Genomic DNA, 15,030 nt, shown 5'->3' on the forward strand with positions numbered 1-15,030 from the left:
GAACTTTCCTGGAACATTTGAGCTATTCCACTGAAGCTATTTCCCATGTTTTATGTAAGATGGCGCCGGAGAAGAAGGCTGACGTTTTACTTGTTCCTAACCAATTATGTTTTTTTTGTTTGTTTCTTTGCGTTGTTTGTAACTTATTTTTTTACATAATGTTCCTGCTACCATCTCTTATGACCGAAAATAACTTCTGGACATCAGAACTGAGATTACTCAGCACGAACTGGCAGAATCCTTTTTTCCTTTAAAACTGTGAATGACGTACTGCTTTCCCGGGAACAGGCCCAGATACCCGTCATTTGCGTGAAGAGAAGGTGGAGAAAAAGGGGCCGGAGGGCGGGCTGCCTTCTGAGAATTCGTAGGTGATCGAATAAATCCCCACCGCCTTCCATTTTGCTAGCAAACGTGCAATCTTTGTAAAATAAAATTGATGACCTACGAGGAAGATTAAACTACCAACAGGACATTCAAAACTGTAATATCTTAGGCTTCATGGAGTCGTGGCTGAACGACAACATTATCATCATACAGCTGGTTGGTTATATGCTGTATCGGCAGGATAGAACAGCGGCGTCTGGTAAGACAAGAGGCGGCGGACTATGTATTTTTGTAAATAACAGCTGGTGCACGATATCTAAGGAAGTCTCAAGGTTTTGCTCGCCTGAGGTAGAGTATCTCATGATAAGCTGTAGACCACACTATCTACATAGAGTTTTCATCTGTATTTTTCGTAGCTGTCTACATACCACCACAGACTGATGCTGGCACTAAGACCGCACTCAATGAGCTGTATTCTGCCACAAGAAAACAGGAAAACGCTCACCCAGAGGCGGCGCTCCTAGTTTCCGGCGACGTTAATGCAGGGAAAATTAAATCCGTCTAACCAAATTTCTATAAGCATGTTAAATGTGCAACCAGAGGGGGAAAAACTCTGGACCACCTTTACTCCACACACAGATCTGACCATAAGTATATCCAACGCTTGTCGGATGTGGCAGGGCTTGCAAACCATTACAGACTACAAATGGAAGCACAGCCGAGAGCTGCCCAGTGACACGAGCCTACCAAACCAGCTACACTACTTCTATGCTCGCATTGAGGCAAATAACACTGAAACATGCATGAGAGCACCAGCTGTTCCGGGAAAGACTGTGTGACCACGCTCTCCACCAGCCGATGTGAGTAAGACCTTTACAGATAAACATTCACAGTCCGCAGGGCCAGACGGATTACCAGGACGTTTACTGCGAGCATCCGCTAACCAACTGGCAAGTGTCTTCACTGACATTTTCAACCTCTCCCTGTTCGAGTCCGTAATACCAACATGTTTAAGCAGACATTCATAGTCCCTGTGCCCAAGAACTCTAAAGTAACCTGCCTAAATGACTACTATATGTAGCCATGAAGTGCTTTGAAAGGCTGGTCATGGCTCACATCAACACCATCATCCCAGAAACCCTAGACCCACTCCAATTTGCATACCACCCTAACAAATCCACAGATGATGCAATCTCTATTGCACTCCACACTGCCCTTTCCCACCTGGACAAAAGGAATACCTATTGAAGATTGCTATTCATTGACTACAGCTCAGTGTTTAACACCATAGTGCACTCAAAGCCCATCACTAAGCTAAGGACCCTGGGACTAAACACCTCCCTCTGCAACTGGATCGTGGACTTCCTGTGGTAATGGTAGGTAACAACAGATCCGCCACGCTGATCCTCAACACAGGGGCCCCTCAGGGGTGCGTGCTCAGTCCCCTCCTATACTCCCTGTTCACTCATGACTGCACATAAGCGTACGGCCCAGTACATCACTGGGGCCAAGCTTCCTGCCATCCAGGACCTCTATACCAGGCAGTGTCACAGGAAGGCCCTAAAAATTCAAGACTCAAATCCAAGACTTCAGCCACCCTAGTCATAGACTTCTTCTCTCTGCTACCACACTGTAAGCGGTACCAGAGCGCCAAGTTTAGGTCCAAGAGGCTTCTAAACAGCTTCTACCCCCAAGCCATAAGACTCCTGAACATCTAATCAAATGGCTACCCAGACTATTTGCATTGCCCCCCCCCCCTCTTTTACACCGCTGCTACTCTCTGTTGTTATCATCATTGCATAGTCACTTTAATAACTCTACCTACATGTACATATTACCTCAATTACCTCGACTAACCGGTGCCCCCACACATTGACTCTGTACTGGTAACCCCTGTATATAGCCTCATTATTGTTATTTTACTACTGCTCTTGAATTACTTGTTACCTTTATTTCTCATTCTTATTCATATATTTTTTTTTAAGTACATTGTTGGTTAGGTAGGTAAGTATTTCACTGTAAGGTCTGTAACCTGTTGTATTCGGCGCATGTGACTAATACAATTTGATTTGATTTGAAAGGCTTTTGTACACATGCCGAAATGAATTAGCAACCTTGATAAACAAATAAACAATTAAAGCACAGTAATAGACTCATTCTAATGTGTGGGTGTCATATTTCTAGGCTCTTTTCTCTTTTCTCTTTTACATATCCCTTTGTACAAAATATCCTTTGAAGCAACAGGTTAAGAATATAACCTTGGCATGTCTTGGACTTCAATTTACTGAACTATTGATTGAAAAAATGTCACTTTGACACATAAGGTTTAAACAGTTTGAGGTATATCTTTCCATCTTTCTTTATTTCTACACACAGGCATACTGAACATTGTACTATCCTAAGATCAATGACTTACAGTAGCTCACATAAACCCTTAACTTTGCAGGATCTGCTGTTAGGAATTTATGTTGTTCAGGTGTGGAAATACTGGATTCAAAGGATAAAGCCAACCACGACCGTATTTTGAATGTTTATTAAAGACATTGTGCACACAAAGGGGTAGACAACGTTCTCCAGAGAGTCAGTAACACTCGCAAAAGACTCAAGGTCTGAGCCCTCTTTATATCCCCCAAACTCGGATCAGGCGTCACAGAGGTTGAGCATCCTTACCTGACCGTTCTCTCAATGCCAGGCCATAACATTAATCAAAGCTATAAAGCCATCTGCGTGGACTCTCTAAGCCCTACTGTAGCATTACCTTTCCAGACAAATATATTTACAGCCGGTGAACCTTAACCTCAGGAGAGTCACTTAAGTGGCTAAGTTGTACATAAGGGGTACACTTACTAACATACGTTTTAAATGACTTTGAATGTAAACTACATAGACTTAACCTAAAAATGGGAAATGGGACAAACACACAATTCAGTTTACCGTATACAATAAATACGACTATATCTGTGTGTATCGAAGAGTTTATTGGCATATGGTATGCGTCCTTCCTCGAGTGATTCTGTTAAAATGGCCTATGTGTCTCTGTCATATTACTCTGCAACCTGATTCGTCATCAACCTGCCAAAAGCTGATTGGGTTCAAAAGTTCATAATGTAACAATAGAGTCCCCATCTGGCTGCTCTAGCCCATTTTCTGATTTGATACCACCAGAGCTGTGCAACAATCAGATGTACTTACTTAACAGAGCCCTGACCGACCAATCATCTCCCCTATACTCGTGGGAATATTATGTCATAGACATAGGTTGTATGTTTTCACATGAACAATATAAACAATATAAACAATATACTGTATATCTAGGCCCATTATGCCTGCAGTTCCCACGGACAAAACAAGGGATGCAGTGAAAATGATCACAATAAACAACGAAGCCCTTTTGATACCCATCTTGAGTTGTAATTTTATGAGGATATCTGTTGTTCTGAAGAATATTGCAAACCTGACTTCTTAATTGCAGGGTTCCCGTAAGACTTGAGTCATTTGGTACCTATTACAGAACCCCTTGATCCATCACCATCAAAATTGTAATCTTTCCCTGATTAAATTCTCCCTGTGCATTCCTGCACGCCCACAGACATGGATGTTTGGCTCAAAAGAAATATGTAAAGCTTTTTACTTTGGGCTGAGGTAAAAAATTAAGTATCAAATAGGAATTATGACTAAAACCCATGATATTAAAAGTTAAGATCATCCATAGAGGGACAGCCTGCCACATTAACTGCTCACATTTCGTGAGATCCCCTGTAATGCATCAAAATGGAAAGAGCATGTCAAACTTTATTAACAGCGCATCTGTGGGCTGATGGATTACGTAAGGGTGGCAGAGATGAGTGACACTGGTGGCTGCGGTGGGATTTCAGAGGAAACAGCGCTGCATGGGGGGCTATTGTCTGGCAGAACATGTGGCAGCCCTGTGAGATTAGAGCCGCAATGCTGAGTGCCTCTAACGGGATTACCACGCATGTGTTGACAGAAACATGATATCTACTTGCTTTTTTGTTAAAAGTCTTTCACTTGCTACAGATAATATTAGACATAGGCCTGGTCAAATAGTGAGAAATAGACCAGATTCTATCATTTTGTAGAGAATTCTGGAATTGTCAGGCCAAAATCTAACCCATTACACCAAGAGGCTTGAGGCATTAAAAGTCATAGTCAATCGATCAATAATATAATAATACTTTTAGCAAAAAAATATATGTTTAATTTACAATCTATGACACTATGAGGACAGAAAGGTTCAGAACTTTTGTGAAACATCACAGCACAGTTGAAAAATATATGGCAAATAGAAATCCAATACGGATGGTGTTAAGAGATAGATGGGAGAAGTTGAGGAAGGACAGGAGTAAAAACAAACAAAATATAACTATTGTAAAATAGGTTGTGTCTGTAAAATGCATATAGTATGTATAAGCTGGAAATAGAAGCCCAACTGTTGTTGTTCATTAGTTCACTCCAATTAGGGGAGGGGTGGTAGGGTTAGTGGAAAATAATAAAGGAATATATACATTTTTAAGAAATGTATATATACAGTTGAAATCAGAAGTTTACATACACTTAGGTTGTAGTCATTCTAACTCATTTTTCAACCACTCCACAAATTTCTTGTTAACAAACTATAGTTTTGGCACGTGGGTTAGGACATCTACTTTGTGCATGACACAAGTCATTTTCCAACAATTGTTTACAGACAGATTATTTCACTTATAATTCAATGTATAACAATTCCAGTGTGTCAGATGTTTACATACACTAAGTTGACTGTGCCGTTAAACAGAGTGGAAAGTTCCACAAAATGATGTCATGGCTTTAGAAGCTTCTGATAGGCTAATTGACATAATTTGAGTCAATTGGAGGTGTACCTGTGGATGTATTTCAAGACGTACCTTCAAGCTCAATGCCACTTTGCTTGACATCATGGATTAAAAATCAAAAGAAATCAGCCAAGACCTCAGAAAAAAAATTGTAGACCTCCACAAGTCTGGTTCTTCCTTGGGAGCAATTTCCAAACGGCTGAAGGTGCCACGTTCATCTGTACAAACAATAGTACGCAAGTAAACACCATGGGACCACGCAGCCGTAAAACCGCTCAGGAAGGAAATGTGTTCTGTCTCCTAGAGATTAATGTACTTTGGTGCGAAAAGTGCAAATTAATCCCAGAACAACAGCAAAGGACCTTGTGAAGATGCTGGAGGAAGTAGGTACAAAAGTATCTATATCCACAGTAAAACGAGTCCTATATCGACATAACCTGAAAGGCCGCTCAGCGAGGAAGAAGCCACTGCTCCAAAACCGCCATAAAAAAGCCAGACTACGGTTTGCAACTGCACATGGGGACAAAGATCGTACTTTTTGGAGAAATGTCCTCTTGTCTGATGAAACAAAAATAGAACTGTTTGGCCATAATGACCATCGTTATGTTTGGAGGAAAAAGGGGGAGGCTTGCAAGCCGAAGAACACCATCCCAGACCTTGAAGCACAGGGGGTGGCAGCATCATGTTGTGGGGGTGCTTTGCTGTAGGAGGGACTGGTGCACTTCACAAAATAGATGGCATCATGAGGCAGGACAAGTATGTGGATATATTGAAGCAACATCTCAAGACATCAGTCAGGAAGTTAAAGCTTGGTCGCAAATGGGTCTTCCAAATGGACAATGACCCAAAGCATACTTCCAAAGTTGTGGCAAAATGGCTTAAGGAGAACAAAGTCAAGGTATTGGAGTGGCCATCACAAAGCCCTGACCTCAATCCCATAGAAAATGTGTGGGCAGAACTGAAAAATTGTGAGAACAAGGAGGCCTACAAACCTGACTCAGTTACACCAGCTCTGTCAGGAGGAATGGGCCAGAATTCACCCAACTTATTGTGAGAAGCTTGTGGAAGGCTACCCGAAATGTTTGACCCAAGTTAAACAATTTAAAGGCAATGCTACCAAATACTAATTGGGTGTATGTAAACTTCTGACCCACTGGGAATGTGATGAAAGAAATAAAAGCTGAAATAAATCATTCTCTCCACTATTATTCTGACATTTCACATTCTTAAAATAAAGTGGTGATCCTAACTGACCTAAAACAGGGTATTTTTACTAGGATTAAATGTCAGTAATTGTGAAAAACTGAGTTTAAATGTATTTGGCTAAGGTGTATGTAAACCTCCGACTTCAACTATATATATATATATATATATATACACACATATATACAGTGGGGAGAACAAGTATTTGATACACTGCCGATTTTGCAGGTTTTCCTACTTACAAAGCATGTAGAGGTCTGTAATTTTTATCATAGGTACACTTCAACTGTGAGAGAAGGAATCTAAAACAAAAATCCAGAAAATCACATTGTATGATTTTTAAGTAATTAATTTGCATTTTATTGCATGACATAAGTATTTGATACATCAGAAAAGCAGAACTGAATATTTGGTACAGAAACCTTAGTTTGCAATTACAGAGATCATACGTTTCCTGTAGTTCTTGACCAGGTTTGCACACACTGCAGCAGGGATTTTGGCCCACTCCTCCATACAGACCTTCTCCAGATCCTTCAGGTTTCGGGGCTGTCGCTGGGCAATACGGACTTTCGGCTCCCTCCAAAGATTTTCTATTGGGTTCAGGTCTGGAGACTGGCTAGGCCACTCCAGGACCTTGAGATGCTTCTTACGGAGCCACTCCTTAGTTGCCCTGGCTGTGTGTTTCGGGTCGTTGTCATGCTGGAAGACCCAGCCACGACCCATCTTCAATGCTCTTACTGAGGGAAGGAGGTTGTTGGTCAAGATCTCGCGATACATGGCCCCATCCATCCTCCCCTCAATACGGTGCAGTCGTCCTGTCCCCTTTGCAGAAAAGCATCCCCAAAGAATGATGTTTCCACCTCCATGCTTCACGGTTGGGATGGTGTTCTTGGGGTTGTACTCATCCTTCTATTCCTCCAAACACGGCGAGTGGAGTTTAGAGCAAAAAGCTCTATTTTTGTTTCATCAGACCACATGACCTTCTCCCATTCCTCCTCTGGATCATCCAGATGGTCATTGGCAAACTTCAGACGGGTCTGGACATGCGCTGGCTTGAGCAGGGGGACCTTGCATGCGCTGCAGGATTTTAATCCATGACGGCGTAGTGTGTTACTAATGGTTTTCTTTGAGACTGTGGTCCCAGCTCTCTTCAGGTCATTGACCAGGTCCTGCCGTGTAGTTCTGGGCTGATCCCTCACATTCCTCATGATCATTGATGCCCAACGAGGTGAGATCTTGCATGGAGCCCCAGACCGAGGGTGATTGACCGTCATCTTGAACTTCTTCCATTTTCTAATAATTGTGCCAACAGTTGTTGCCTTCTCACCAAGCTGCTTGGCTATTGTCCTGTAGCCCATCCCAGCCTTGTACAGGTCTACAATTTATCCCTGATGTCCTTACACAGCTCTCTGGTCTTGGCCATTGTGGAGATGTTGGAGTCTGTTTGATTGAGTGTGTGGACAGGTGTCTTTTATACAGGTAACGAGTTCAAACAGGTGCAGTTAATACAGGTAATGAGTGGAGAACAGGAGGGCTTCTTAAAGAAAAACTAACAGGTCTGTGAGAGCCGGAATTCTTACTGGTTGGTAGGTGATCAAATACTTATGTCATGCAATAAAATGCAAATTAATTACTTAAAAATCATACAATGTGATTTTCTGGATTTTTGTTTTAGATTCCGTCTCTCACAGTTGAAGTGTACCTATGATAAAAATGACAGACCTCTACATGCTTTGTAAGTAGGAAAACCTGCAAAATCGGCAGTGTATCAAATACTTGTTCTCCCCACTGTATATATATATATATACAGTTGAAGTCGGAAGTTTACATACACCTTAGACAAATACATAATTTCCCACTGATTGTTATTATTATTTAGGTTCCTCTGTAGACAGGGATCTTTGTTTAGGTCTCATGTTTTGATTAGTGTGCTCATGTGCTATTGGTTATTTTTTTCTATGTTTCTCTGCACCTGGGTCCGAGTTTGAACTAGCATTATTGCCACAGGCATAGGCTATCAGATCCTCAAAAAGTTCTACAGCTGCACCATTGAGAGCATCTTGACTGGCTGCATCACATTGCTACTGCTACTGTTTACAATCTATTATTATTTTTATTAAGACCTTTTACTCAGTACTTTGTTGAAGCACTTTTGGCAGCGATTACAGCCTTGAGTCTTCTTGGGTATGACATTACAAGTTTGGAACACCTGTATTTGGGGAGTTTCTCTCATTCTTCTCTGCAAATCCTCTCAAGCTCTGTCAGGTTGGATGAGGAGCGTCGCTGCACAGCTATTTTCAGGTCTCTTCAGAGATGTTGGATCGGGTTCAAGTCAAGGGCTCTGGCTGGGCCACGCAAGGACATTCAGAGACTTGTCACGAAGCCACTCCTGCGTTGTCTTGACTGTGTGCTTAGGGTTGTTGTCCAGTTTGAAGGTGAACCTTTTCCCCAGTCTAAGATCCTGAGCCCTCTGGAGCAGGTTTTCATCAAGGTTCTCTCTGTACTTTGCTCTGTTCATCTTTCCCCCGATCCTCACTAGTCTCCCAGTCCCTGCCGCTTAAAAACATCCCCACAGCATGATGCTGCAACCACTCTACCATGAAGGCCTGATTGGTGGAGTGCTGCAAAGATGGTTGTCCTTCTAGAACAGCTATTCCCAAACTGGGGATGCCGTCGGGGGTACGCCAAATAGAAATGTGATTCACATTTTTTTTTTTATATACAGTACCGGTCAAAAGTTTTAGAACACCCACTCATTCAAGGGTTTATCTTTATTTTTACTATTTTCTACATTGTAGAATAATAGTGAAGACATCAAAACTATGAAAAAAGTGTTAAACAAATCAAAATATATGTTATATTTGAGATTCTTCAAATAGCCACTCTTGCCCTGATGACAGCTTTGCACACTCTTGGCATTCTCTCAACCAGCTTCATAAGGTAATCACCTGGAATGCGTTTCAATTAATAGGTGTGCCTTCTTAAAAGTTAATTTGTGTAATTCCTTAATGCGGCCTCCTGGACTCCTTAATACGTTTGAGCCAATCAGTGTTGTGACAAGGTATACAAAAGATTTGGTAAAAGACGAAGTCCATATTATGGCAAGAATAGCTCAAATAAGCAGAGAAACAACATTCCATCATTACTTTAAGACATGAAGGCTATGAAACATTTCAAGAACTAAAACGATCAAGCACTATGATGAAACTGGCTCTGATGGGGACCGTCACAGGAAAGAAAGAACCATAGTTACCGCTGCTGCAGAGGATAAGTTCATTAGAGTTAACAGCCTCAGAAATTGCAGCCCAAATAAATGCCACAGAGTTCAAGTAACAGACACATCTCAACATCAACTGTTCAGAGGAGACTGAGTAAATCAGGTCTTCATGGTCGAATTGCTGCAAAGAAACTGCTACTAAAGGACACCTATAATAATAGGAGACTTGCTTGGGCCAAGAAACACGAGCAATGGACATTAGACTGGTGGAAATCTGTCCTTTGGTCTGATGAGTCAAAATTTGAGATTTTAGGTTCCAATTGCCATGTCTTTGTGAGACACAGAGTAGGTGAACGGATGATCTTCACATTTTTTGTTCCCACCATGAAGCATGGAGGAGGAGGTGTGATGGTGCTTTGTTGGTGACACTCAGTGACTTATTTAGAATTCAATGCACACTTAACCAATATGGCTACCATAGCATTCTGCAGCGATACGCCATCGCATCTGGTTTACGCTTAGTGAGACTATCATTTGTTTTTCAACAGGACAATGTCCCAACACACCTCCAGGCTGTGTAAGGGCTATTTGACCAAGAAGGAGAGTGATGGAGTGCTGCATCAGATGACCTGGCCTCCACAATCACCCGACCTCAACCCAATTGAGATGGTTTAGGATGAGTTGCACCGCAATGACGGAAAAGCAGCCAACAAATTCCCAGCATATGTGGGAACTCCTTCAAACGTTCCAAGGGGAGCTTGTTGAGAGAATGCCAAGAGTGTGCAAAGCTGTCATCAAGGCAAAGTGTGGTGACTTTAAAGAAATATATTTTGATTTGTTTAACACTTTTTCTGTTACTACATGACTCCATATGTGTTTTTTCATAGTTTTGATGTCTTCACTATTATTCTACAATGTAGAAAACAGTAAAAGTAAAGAAAAACCCTTGAATGAGAACATGTGTCTAAACTTTGGACTGGTAATGTATACATATATATGAATTTATTATTATTGTTTATTTATTATTTTTCTTTGCATTATTGGGAAGAGCCTGTAAGTACTGTAAGCATTTCACTATTAGTCTACACTTAACGTTTACGAAACAAATACAATTTGATTAGAATTTTGATTTGTTCACAAAGTTGCCTAGTCACTTCACCCCTACACCTATATGTACATATCTACCTCAATTACCTCGTAACCCTGCACATCAACTGATATCCAGTGTATATAGCCTAGTTATCGTTACTCATTGTGTAGTTATTCCTCGTGTTATTATTTGTATCTATTATTTAACTCTGTATTAATTCACTGTTAGTCTACACCTGTTGTTTATGATGCATGTGACAAGTAACATTTTATTTTATTTAACATAGCTCCCCCAGAGAACGTACCCTTGGGATCAACCGATCCTAATATTGGATCTTTGCATTCACGGTTGCTATGAGATTAGGATATCAGTACCTCCTTAGATATAGTAATTGTAACAGTAGTGCAAAGGATGAAATATATAGTAAAATGAATGTCTGCAGTATTGACATTACACTGAGTACTTGATGCATGGAAGGTGAAGTCATACATGTTTTAAAGTGTGTATTCTTATTTTACATTTAAAGTCGGAAGTTTACATACACCTCAGCCAAATACATTTAAACTCAGTTTTTCACAATTCCTGACATTTCATCCTAGTAAAAATTCCCTGTCTTAGGTCAGTTAGGATCACCACTTTATTTTAAGAGTGTGAAATGTCAGAATAATAGTAGAGAGAATGATTTAATTGATGCCATCTATTTTGTGATGTGCACCAGTCCCTCCTACAGCAAAGCACCCCCACAACATGATGCTGCCACCCCCTGTGCTTCACGGTTGGGGATGGTGTTCTTCGGCTTGCAAGCCTCCCCCTTTTTCCTCCAAACATAACGATGGTCATTATGGCCTAACAGTTCTATTTTTGTTTCATCAGACCAGAGGACATTTCTCCAAAAAGTACGATCTTTGTCCCCATGTGCAGCTGCAAACCTGGCTTTTTTATGGCGGTTTTGGAGCACTGGCTTCTTCCTTGCTGAGCGGCCTTTCAGTTTATGTCAATATAGGACTCGTTTTACTGTGGATATTGTCACGGCTGTCTTCCTCTTCTTCCTCTGAAGAGGTGTAACAAGGATCGGACCAATACGCAGCGTGGTAGGTATCCATGTTTTAATATAGAAAACTGAACTATGAACACCAATACAAAAACAATAAACGTGAACAAACTGTAACAGTCCCGTGTGGCACAAAAACTGACACAGGAAACAATCACCCACAAAATACCCAAAGAACATGGCTGCCTAAATATGGTTCCCAATCAGAGACAACGATAAACACCTGCCTCTAATTGAGAACCAATCTAGGCAACCATAGACTTACATAAACACCTATAATGAACACAACCCTATAACTCTACAAAAAAACCCTAGACAGTACAAACACCCTAGACGAGACAAAAACACACAAACCACCCTCGTCACACCCTGACCTAACCAAAATAATAAAGAGAACAAAGATAACTAAGGCCAGGGCGTGACAGATATAGATACTTTTGTACCTATTTCCTCCAGCATCTTTACAAGGTCCTTTGCTCTTGTTCTGGGATTGATTTGCACTTTTCGCACCAAAGTACGTTCATCTCTAGGAGACAGAACGCGTCTCCTTCCTGAGCGGTATGACGGCTGCGTGGTCCCATGGTGTTTCTACTTGCGTACTATTGTTTGTACAGATGAACGTGGTACCTTCAGGTGTTTAGAAATTGCTCCCAAGGATGAACCAGACTTGTGAACCAGAATTTTTTTTCTGAGGTCTTGGCTGATTTCTTTTGATTTTCCCATGATGTCAAGCAAAGCGGCACTGAGTTTGAAGGTAGGACTTGAAATACATCCACAGGAACACCTCCAATTGACTCATATTATGTCAATTAGCCTATCAGAAGCTTCTAAAGCCCTGACATAATTTTCTGGAATTTTCCAAGCTGTTTAAAGACACAGCCAATTTAGTGTATGTAAACTTACTGTGAATTATAATTAAAATAATCTGTCTATAAACAATTGTTGGAACAATGATTTGCGTCATGCACAAAGTAAATGTCCTAACCGACATGCCAAAACTATAGTTTGTTAACAAGACATTTGTGGAGTGGTTGAAAAACGAATTTTAATGACTCCAACCTAAGTGTATGTAAACTTCCAACTTCAACTGTATGTAGTTACGTCCTTGTGCTGTACTTGTCTATTAATGTTATGTATTATGTCATGCTTTATGTTTTGTGTGGACCCCAGGAAGAGTAGCTGCTGCTTTAGCAGTAGTGAATAGGGATCCTCATAAAATACTAATGACTAGTAAAATGAAAGTCCTGAGAACATTCTAAACAGGTCCTGACATGATGTCCTGGTAACTTACAAGGAACTAGCCAAAGGTCTCCCGAGAAATTTCCCTTGAGACCATCATGCGACCTCCCCTTGACCATCATGAAACGTCCCCTTGTGGTATTGAATGTCCCATGGATGTCCCACATCTTATCAGAACCAAATAGGAACCTTTTCATAACGTTCCCTAATCGACATCAAAATATCTTATTATAATGCGACCAACTGGGACCTGTGCTGAACGTACTGTTATGGTCCCTAGGATAATGTCATTTTCCTAGAACATTCTTGGAATGTCAGTGGGATAACGTCTCACCGAAACCCTTAAAAGGGACCTAATGAGAACGTTGCCGAATGTCCTTAGGATGTCCCCTGTTTGCTGGGTGTGCTCAAAGGTAAATACCAAATAGATGTCAATAAAATGTATTCTGTACAATTAAAATTGTCTGTTCATTCCCCACACTGTCTTTATTGCCAACTTGTTCATCTAACCTGGATGTTCTTTTCCCTAGACACCAGAAAGTGATTTCCAGCAACCGTTTTCCGATTTAAGTCAGGGCCATTGAACATTTTGTCACTACACTTCGAGGTAGATGGAAATTCATCGAAGGGTATAAGGGCAAACTTAGCATAAGACAACACCTCACAAAGTCTACCGACTAGATACCAGGTTGGGATGTCTGCATACACTATACATGGTCAGACTTTCCTGACCATGTTAAGTGTATGCAGTCAGATCTCCATGTACCAAGGCAAAGCTCCAATGGTAAGGAAAGCAACACCAAACACAGTGCCACAAAGCAACACATCTATAAATGGGCACCAGCCCCATTGGAGAAAACAGCATTTCCTCTGAATCAAGAGCAAGCAAGCTGTACTCTGTGATAAGGTTTGGAGTTATGGAGAGGGGAGAGGTGGGGGAGGAGGTATTGTACCTCATCCTTTTGAAGTGCACACACATGGCAAGCAACTCATATTTCCTCACAACACAGCATGACACAAGAAGCAAAAACTCTACATACACAATCTGTATGTTAAATGTGTAAATCTGTATGGTATATCTAAATGGTAATTGACATTCACAGACAATATATGGATGAACAAGGTTAGAACATGATTCCTTGTGGAATTTGGCACAGATGTGTAGAAATGGGGTGTATAGACATTACAACCACAGGTCATTGGTCTCTATCTAGCCAGACAGGAGAGTAGCCACCTCTAACTGGTATGATGTTCCATTCAGGGGGTTAGCGCACCGGTGACAAGCAGTGAGGGTGGAGCATAGGCAGGTTGCACAACAGTTGTATGGAGGATGTTTGGGTGAGTAAATGCAGACTCAATTTGGAAATGAAGGGAGGGGGTTGACATAATGTGTCAAGCTTTTGGATGTTTTGCTCAGAGACATATTAGAGCTTATCTTGACTCATCCCTATTGTATAACGCAATAATTACACTGTATGCGTTCCTTGTAGTAAGTCAGACCTAAATATTTGAAAATAAAGTTTAGACATTGCCGTATTTGGCATGATAACTGAATAACTTAATTTACGGTCTTGCTTTACAGTTATAGTGAACCATTTTTGCATATGGCACTTGGATGATAAAAAAGTACGAAATAATGTTCTTGCCACAAGAAAAGAAAAATGACAATCATAAAGAGATCGTGGTAGATGCAAATAACCAAATATTTGTCAGATATTAGTGTTTAAGCCATGTCTATATCTGTTTTTCTACCAAATGTATAACGGAAAAATAGATACATATTCAAATCAGCCTAAAAGATTAATAAGTCCATGAGCAAAACTACAAGACAACTATCGGTCAAACAAATTTCAGGGATTTTTAAATAAACAAACAATGAAAATAATAAGAGGGACGATAACCATACATACTTAGGGCACCAAGCTACAGTAGTCTCAATGGAATCAATGACAGCCAGCTACACTTTTGTGGACCAGACATGCAAACAAATACATTAAGATGAGGAAAGAGAGAAAATAAAAATACAAAACAGAAGAAGTAGGAGGAAACAACCAAAGTGATGTCTGTAAAATAA

The 15,030-nt window shown here is 40.8% G+C and overlaps 1 protein-coding gene across 8 annotated transcripts in view; it reads right to left on the minus strand.

Moving 5' to 3' along the window:
• Positions 1-15,030, minus strand: part of LOC139535357 (receptor-type tyrosine-protein phosphatase T) — a 504,254-nt gene that overhangs the window by 155,017 nt on the left and 334,207 nt on the right. The window lies entirely within an intron of this gene.

The sequence above is a fragment of the Salvelinus alpinus genome, chromosome 12 (assembly GCF_045679555.1).
Source record: "Salvelinus alpinus chromosome 12, SLU_Salpinus.1, whole genome shotgun sequence".
NCBI classification, from domain to species: domain Eukaryota; kingdom Metazoa; phylum Chordata; class Actinopteri; order Salmoniformes; family Salmonidae; genus Salvelinus; species Salvelinus alpinus.